The following is an 8,749-nucleotide window of genomic DNA, read 5'->3' as shown; positions in this document are numbered from 1 at the left end:
CACCCAAAAATGTCTTCTACATTTCAGGAGACCGATGTACAGAGGCTTCACCTTAATAGCGCACAACGCGTGTGGGTATGACAGCTACCTGATTCTCACAGCTATGCTGCAGTTAGGTATTAAACCTCATCTCATCATGCAGGGAAGTAAAGTTCTCTGTTTAACCGACCCTGATTACAGGTTAAAATACATTGATAGCCTGTCCTTCATGTGTATGAAGCTGAGTGCCATGCCGAAAGCGTTAGGCTTTACCGATCAAAGCAAGGGTTTTTTCCCCCACCTATTCTCATCCGAAAAGCGCCTACGGTACGTGGGGTCATATCCTGCTCCATCCTGCTACGCTGTATAACGCATGAGTCTTCAAGAACAACAGGTGTTTAGCAGCTGGTACAGAGAAGCGAGCAAAGAAGTCTTTGACTTTAAGAAAGAAGCTATTTGTTATTGTAAAAATTACGATGAAATTCTTTCTCAAGGATGCTTAAAATTCAGAGACGAGTTCTTTAAGGAGACAAGTGTGGATCCGTTTAAATGCATCACAATAGCATCTGCGTGCATGAAGGTTTTTGTAACCAATTTCCTTCCTCCTAAAACCTTAGCCATTCCCTCACCTCTGGATTACAGACGTAGCAGTAAAACGTTCTCCAGCGTGTCCATTCAATGGCTCGGCTGGATTGCAGACAGCAGAACCATATTTATCGAGCATGCTTTAAATAGGGGTGAAAAGAAAATTGGTCCATATTCTGTGGATGGGTATGCAGAGATTAACGGTGTCAAAGTTGCGTTTGAATTTTACGGCTGTTTTTTCCACGGCTGTAAAAAGTGTTACATGCCTCATGACAAATGTCCGTTGAGAGGGGTCGCATTTGAACAGTTTTACGCAGCCACTGTTGAGGGAAACAAGGTGCTCCAAACTGTGTACGGCCTTCGTCTCAAGGTCATCTGGGAGCATGAGTGGACTTAAATGAAAAAAAACCACCCGGGGGTAATCAGCTTTCTTGAGAAAGTTAATGCACCCGAACCGTTATCGCCCCGGGATGCTCTGTATGGTGGACGCACCTGCGCATTGAGACTGAGGTATACTGCGGGGCCGGGTGAAACTGTACATTATGTGGATCATAAGGGTACATCTCTGTACCCTTATGTAAACGCCAACTGCGTTTTTCCCTTCGGTCATCCCACCATCATATGCAAAGATTTTGATGACCCCAGCAGCTACTTCGGAATAATCAAAGGTGTGGTGTACCCACCACGTGACCTGTTGTTCCCCGTTTTACCTTACAGAACTTCCCGAGGTAAACTTGTGTTTACTCTCTGCCGCACATGCTCTGAAATAAATAACCAGTCAGGTCCCTGCATGCATAATGATGAGGACAGAGCTCTGACGGGTGTGTGGGTGAGTGTAGAGTTTTGTAAACACCTTCCTGAAGGGTAAACAGGAGGCTTCAGGCTATCCGTCTGAAGCAGTGGATCAGGAGAGCAAGTCAAAGTATGTAGCAGACTACAAACTCCATCAGGGTATCCAATTAGACCCTGAGAAAATCGAGGGGAACCCTGCCAAAAGGCAGGTTGCAAATTGTGTTTAAACAGTTTTTGGGGGAAATTTGCGCAAAGAAGTGATCTGTCTCAGACCACAGTCATCACTAACCCTGAAGAATTTTTCAGCTTCATGTTCTCGAGTAAATATAGAGTTAACTATTTTAATTTTTTCAACCCTGAAAAAATGAAAACGTGTCATCTCTCCTCCAAGCAAGGCAAACAATGTGTTTATTGCAGCATTCACCACCGCTTACGCACGTTTAAAACTTCTCAGCAGCATGGAGAAGTTACAGGACAGATTGATTTATATTGACACGGACAGTTTGATTTATGTGACAAAAAGTGTGAAACTTCTTTGGAATTGGGGAATTATCTGGGTGATTTAACAGAGTGACAGCATTTCGGAGTTTGCATCGACAGGACCCAAGAGTTATGCATACCAGACCAAAAAACTGTAAAAAAGTAGTGATACGTGCTAAAGGCATCACTCAGACGCATGAATGCAGCGAGAGGGTCAATTTTGACAGCATCAAAGGGCTGGTCGAGGGCTACTTACAGAAGTTAGGTGAGAGTTTCATTGAAATTCCTCAGCACACAATCAGGAGGGATAAAAAGAGATTCCGTTTGACAAACGCAACATTTCTTAAAAAGTTTCGATTGGTCTATGATAAGAGACGTCTTTTTTCTGACGGGACAACGCTGCCTTTTGGTTATTAGAGCTTAAGAAGAAGAAGAAATAAAATAAAAGGTTCCATGGATTTACAGGAGATTGATTTTGATCCTAGATTTAGAGCACCTTTCTCATGTATGATTGTTGGACCCAGCGGCTGCGGGAAAGCCTCTTTGTAAAAAGTATTTTGCAAAATTGTAATAATGTCATGGATGTTGTTCCAGAAAATATTGTATGGATTTACACTTCTTTTCAACCCATGTATGCTGAATTGCAGAAGATGAATAAAAATATTACCTTTGTGGAAGGATTGCCTCATTCTTTTGAAGATGAAAACCTGTTTCCTCCTGATCAGAATCATCTGATTATTCTAGACGATGTTATAGCTCAAGCCTCAGATGATGAAAACGTGATGAAAGTCTTTACCCAGTTTCGTCACCATCGTAATATGAGCGTCATGATGTTGAAAGTACAGTCGCACCATCAGCCTGAACGCTAATTATATGGTGTTGTTTAAAAACCCGAGAGATAAACTCCAACTGAATATACTGGCCCGCCAAATGTTTCCATCTCAAAAGGGTCTCTTCTTGGAGAGTTTTGAAGACGCAACGAGAGAAGCTCATGGATATTTAATCATTGATTTTACGCCTACCTGCCCAGAACATTTCAGACTGAGAACGGGGATACTTCCTCACCAGTGGCCTGCTGTGTATGTACCCAAAACAAAGTAAGTCATCATGTCTGCGCGTATAAAAAGGAATGTCCCATTATTCAGAGCTTTGTACCAGGCCACTCCGCAGAAGCGCAAAGATATTCTCGCACACTGCTCACCCGACTTTCTTCAGGCTCTGTGCGAGATTGCTCTGAATATTTTAAAAGGTAACATTAAACTATCACCCTCTCAACACCGACAATTGAAGAAACAAAGAAAAATCATCAGATTGTTGGGTGATAAAAGAACCGGAATAAAAACTAAACAGTTAGCCCTCAAAAGTCAAGGAGGTGGTTTTATTTTCCCCATCTTAACGGCTCTTGCTCCCTTGATCGGTGATCTAGTGGGTGGTATAATCAGGAGATAATGTCTCTCAGAACATCGCAGAAGATGTTTCTCATTTCACCTCATCAATTCAAGCGTCTGACCCAGTCAGACACGTCCATCAGACAGACGGCGGAGGAGAATTTGGATGCTGACATGAGAGCGATATTAAACGAGCCCGGTTTGACTTCTTATGAAAAAATCGAGAAATACGATGCGCTTTTGCAGAGGTATTTGACTCTACTCAAGCAAGGTGTGAAAGAAGAACAGCGGATGAGTTTGACGCTGCAGCGTGACACAGAGGTTCCTGAACATGAGCAGTCCTAAGAAAAACAAGGCCCGGGGCAGGACGAGGCCCCTAAGGATCAGGTTCTTACGGAAGTACTGAAAAGTCTACCTAAACATAACCGTAAAAATGCTGAGTACATTTTGAAGAAATTATCCGAAAGAAGTGACAGTTGGACTTCGCGAGGTGAATTTGTATTTGAAGGAAATGTCGTAAACGGGCCCCACATGATTGACTTGTTGAAAAATCTCATGCTACCGTTTAAAAAATCTGGAGCACAGCAACCCCGAGGATGGCCAGACTTTCTACACACCTTGTCAGAGGTAAACATCCCTATATCTTCAGTCATTAACCCTTATGCTCGTGAAGAATATAGACGTTTCAAAACAGAGGGTACATCGATTGAAAATGGGGGTACACCACCCAGTGTTAAGCAGAGAAGAACAAGAAGAAGAAGGCAGATAACTCATTCCCTCCACTGGTCGGTATCCGAGCTGGAAGATAAAAATGCTGATGGGAGGTCAAAAAAGTATCTTCGTAAGACGACACTACCACCCCGATGGATTACATTTTCACCATAAACTGTTATAAGAAAATGAAAAATGTAGCCTATTTCTTTTATTCAATAAAATATTTATTGATTATATTTTTAAGTCTAGCTTCGTTCTCTACTTCACATACTAACATATGATGTCATTACACAAATATTAAATCATACGAAAAAACAAACAATGAAAAAAAAAAAGACCATTCAAATTTCATAACAATCCAGAAACATATCCAAAGAGCATGTTCCGTGAGTATAAAATGTACAACTTTGATTAATGACACATTTCTTATATGTTTTCACAAAGTTAGATACCATTAATCATTCTTAATCACATCTCCGGTGTATTTTGACAACACGTGCTGCAGTGATAATCCGCACGCTCTATGACATAGATAAAAAATGCAATGGTGACCGCACACAGTGGACAGAGTGTTTTGAAGCTGATTATTATGATACAATATTTTTGAGGATCTGTCTTCTAAAAATGTTACAATGCTTGACAGGTAGAACTCGAAATCCGGAGAGAATCCATAAGAGTCAAAAAAGCTGGATTGACCATTCTCATCCAAAGTCAGAGCTAGCCAGTGTTCTCCAGGCATGTGTGAAGGATGTGTGTCCACAATAAAGTAGGCCGGCCCTGGGAATTTGTCAGCTAGCAGCGGCAGCTGGTCACACGGCCACACACCGCAAAACAAATCTCCCAGCAGATGATGCAGCAGATTCTCAATTTCATGATTATTCATGTCTGATTAGATTAATAATAATCCACCAGCACACGCCTCTTTGAATCAATGTCTAAAATAGAGTCATAACAAGCGTAGATGAGGCAACGGGTTTCTGAAACGCATTTCCAATGTTAAATTCCCACTGGAAACTGGAGATAGAGCATCTGTGTCCTCACCCGGGTTAAGATTGAATGTGAATAGAGAGTATCCTTGATTAAATTCCTGACGTGTTATACTCAGCGGAAGATCTTTTAGATGTCGTCCTGTAGCCGTAAACAAGTTGTAATACTCTCTCACTGAATGAACTTGGTTAAAATTGGGCTTGAAGGCTTTAGCAGGAATTTGTCTGCCGTCCTTAAACAAAGCTAAATATTCCATATCAAAATGATTAAAGTCAAACGGATTGAGATTGCGTGTTCCTGTAAAAGCGTCATGATCCAGTAATGCAATCACCACATACTTGGGAAAGACGCCTAAGAAAAGATTCTCTTGGTTGCACACCCTTGAATTTTCAGGGATGGAATATGTTTTTACATTCACACGTGAAAGTGGATACAGTGTTTGCCTTCATTAAAGCTGAAGCGTGCCCCAATCGAACGGCTGGAGAGACAGAAACGTTTTTGATGAAAAGAGAGGCTCCTAATATCCTAAGTTTGTTAGTGGAGTCTCTTGCTGCCTTGAGACAAAAGGCATTGTTGGCTCTTGTAAGTTTAATTTTGAGGTCAACAGAGTTTAAAAGAAGTCTCTCACAGAAAAATATGTCTGCATGCAGGGGGCCTAGGAGATGTACCTCCCTGGAATTTGCCGTAAAGCCTGCTCTGCTGTTAAGACCTTGGTTAGGGCCGTTAGTTGTAACAATAGACTTCAGAACCCCTGCAGTGTCTTTGAAAAAAAGACCAGAGCTAAACTGGCTTTTTAAAGAATCCTCAGAAAAGTTTAACAATGTCTCAATCATGGCTCTATGCGGATGTGTGGGGCTGGATTGTGAAATCAATCAATCTCCGAGAGTGACGTCACACTGACTGAAGATGGTGTTTAACGGGTAGTTGATGAGCCCTACAGGTGCACTATCCGGCAGGTTTGTTCCATCCTCGTTAGTAATTTTCACTCTGAGATGCAACAGCGTATCGTTGAGATCCAGATACTTTTCTCCATCTCCCGGAATGAAAAACTCAATCGGGCCTCCATCGGTGATTGCTGATAAAGGCTGGATCTCGGTGTAAATTTTATCTTCGATCGATAGCTGCGTCATCGGGGCAGAAAATAAGTCCAGCTCTGCCAGCGTGCACTCTGATTTGTTATGTAAAAGAGCCATTATTTAAATATATCACAACTTGCGGAAGACTTCCTTCCTCTTCGTTTGTCAGCTCCGACTGATCTCCTTTTTCGTGCTTGTCGTTGCTTTTTAACCATCCTTAAACAATCACCAGGGGGTCTTGTTCTGGGTCTTTTGGATAAAACCATAATTCCTGAACCTTCTTGACCTTCGGTGTGTGTAGAACCACTCATTTTACTCACGGCTCTATCGATGACATCCGAAGCGATATTTGATGCTGCCGTTTTAAGATGGGGTTTTGCAATAGCAAATCCTTTTTTAACCAGAAGGGATACGAAGCGGAATAATTTTGAAAATAATGATCCAATTCCGCGTCCATACATTACCGGAGCCCCATAAAAGCTTGGCAGATTACCGCCTGATTGACTTACATAGTAATTTACAAAGCGATTTGGATCACGTCTCAGACTTAGTTGTGCCATGTTCTCTCTTGCCTGCTTGATGCAGTGTTGAAGGACCAGGGTAATATGAATGATAACCAATCAGTCTTAGAGGTTATATACATATCTCTGGAATAGTTTATACAAATAAAATGTATCTCAGGCCACGTTGTGATATCACCGGTCTGAAGTGTAGTCTTATGACATTTACAGGAACGTTTTGGTCCGATTTAATTTCTATATTGATATTTTCAATATGTCTTCTAGAAACTGGAAGGTAGTGGGCGGGATTAAACGTCAGAGTAACCATATCACTGAAGTCGCCTTGTACTTTGACGGTCTGCAGTAAAGGTGCAAAAGTGTCGCCTACTATTTGAGGGCTGACCACGTCGCTGTAACAGTATAGGTGATAGAAACCGGCCTTTATATCCGCCGGAAAAGGAGCCAGTTTTGGTTCAGATACATGAATCCATTCCCCTGGTTTCACGCCCATCATATAAGCTAGAGTGCTGAAGAAGTGTATTTCATACGGACTGCTTGCTTGAAATGCAAATCTCTTTGGAACGTTGCTGAATTTAATGCGGATACCCGAGTTCATTTTTTTGAAAAACAGTTCCATCTCTGTCTCGAGTTGAATAACGCTGTTATAGTAGCCACTTCTGATCATTTGCGTATTGATCTCCACATCACCAACCTTCCTCCATTCAAAGTAGGCATCATAATCCGGTAAATTATGCCATGTATGAGGGTATGAAATCTCTGCTAATGCAACCATCCATTGGCCTTCTAAATCAATATGTTGAGCTAAATTTACACGGAAACTTGAACTGGTATTATTTTTAAACACTTCCATGCTAGCATTAGAGGGAAGGGTAACGTAAAAGCCATCATCCTCTACCTGACGATTCATGATGCTGTGTCAACTGTGAGGTTTAGTGCAAACCTTTTTTATACGTTTCGAAATTCATCAAACCTGATCCCACTGTTCAATTTCTCAGGCCAGTTTTTCCAGCTTACAAAAACCTGTTTGACACCCTTGACCGTACGTCGTTTTAATATTTTTTCCACTTGATACATCTTGTCATGGCTGCACGGTGACGCAGTTGGTAGCATTGTTGCCTTGCAGCAAGAAGGTCCTGGGTTCAATTCCCGGCCTGGGGTCTTTCTGCATAGAGTTTGCATGTTCTCCCCGTGCATGTGTGGGTTCTCACTGGGTACTCCGGCTTCCTCCCACAGTCCAAAGACATGCCTGTTAGGTTAATTGGTAACTCTAAATTGCCCTTAGGTGTATGGATGAGTGTGTTTGTGTGTTACCCTGTGATGGACTGGTGACCTGTCCAGGGTGTACCCTGCCTTTCACCCATAGACTGCTGGAGATAGGCACCAGCTCCCCTGTGACCCACTATGGAATAAGCGGTAGAAAATGACTGACTGACTGACAGACATCTTGTCATTAAATATTTTTACTTTTTGAAGCTCCTCTGCGTAAAACGAACCCACGATAGGTTCTCCATCCAAATCTTTGAGTTTGTATACAGGAGGAGATCGGGGTATCCGCTCATACACTGTAAACACTTCATCCGTAAAACTCTGTTCGTATTTTTTGTCAAACACTCCACGTACCTTGGATATTCTGACAAGATCCCTTTGTTTAAACGTTGTCACTGAGTTCTTGCAATATCTGTTGGACTTGACATCATACAGATTCTGAAACACTTGAAAGGCATTTTCTGTGGTCACTTCAATAGGGCTCATTTTAATGCTGGAGTGGTAGGTATGGTTGTAGCTTCTAGCTAGGTTTTGCAGGACATCGACGTACCGCCGGGTGTTGTTAGCTGTAAAATATCTCCACATCCTTGTTTTTAATGTGCGGTTAAATCTCTCGACCACTGAAGCTTTTGCTTCACTCGCTGTGGCGAAATGTTCAATACCGTGTTTCTCCATTAAAACCTTAAATTTCTTGTTAAAAAATTATTTACCGGCATCAGTCTGAAGTTTTTTGGGGATCTGACTTTCTTTAAAAACTGATTCAAATGCCTTTACCACCTCAGCGGCTGTTTTCCTCTTCAAAACTCGTACATACACCCTTTTTGAAAAGATGTCAATGACTGTTAATAAATAATTATAACCATCATATTCCGTGGCCAGAGCTTGCATGTCACAGAGATCAGCCTGGAACTGCCTCAATGGTCTGGTGACAAAAACTCTGTTTCTCGGGAACTTTATTCTT

General features: G+C 41.9%; 1 protein-coding gene across 1 annotated transcript in view; it reads right to left on the bottom strand.

The window, feature by feature from the left end:
- Window positions 1-8,749, bottom strand: part of fer1l6 (fer-1 like family member 6) — a 101,639-nt gene that overhangs the window by 79,873 nt on the left and 13,017 nt on the right. The gene's annotated exons all lie outside the window — the stretch shown is intronic.

This window comes from Girardinichthys multiradiatus, chromosome 7, assembly GCF_021462225.1.
Source record: "Girardinichthys multiradiatus isolate DD_20200921_A chromosome 7, DD_fGirMul_XY1, whole genome shotgun sequence".
NCBI classification, from domain to species: Eukaryota; Metazoa; Chordata; class Actinopteri; order Cyprinodontiformes; family Goodeidae; genus Girardinichthys; species Girardinichthys multiradiatus.
This window is presented reverse-complemented; position numbering and strand designations above follow the sequence as displayed.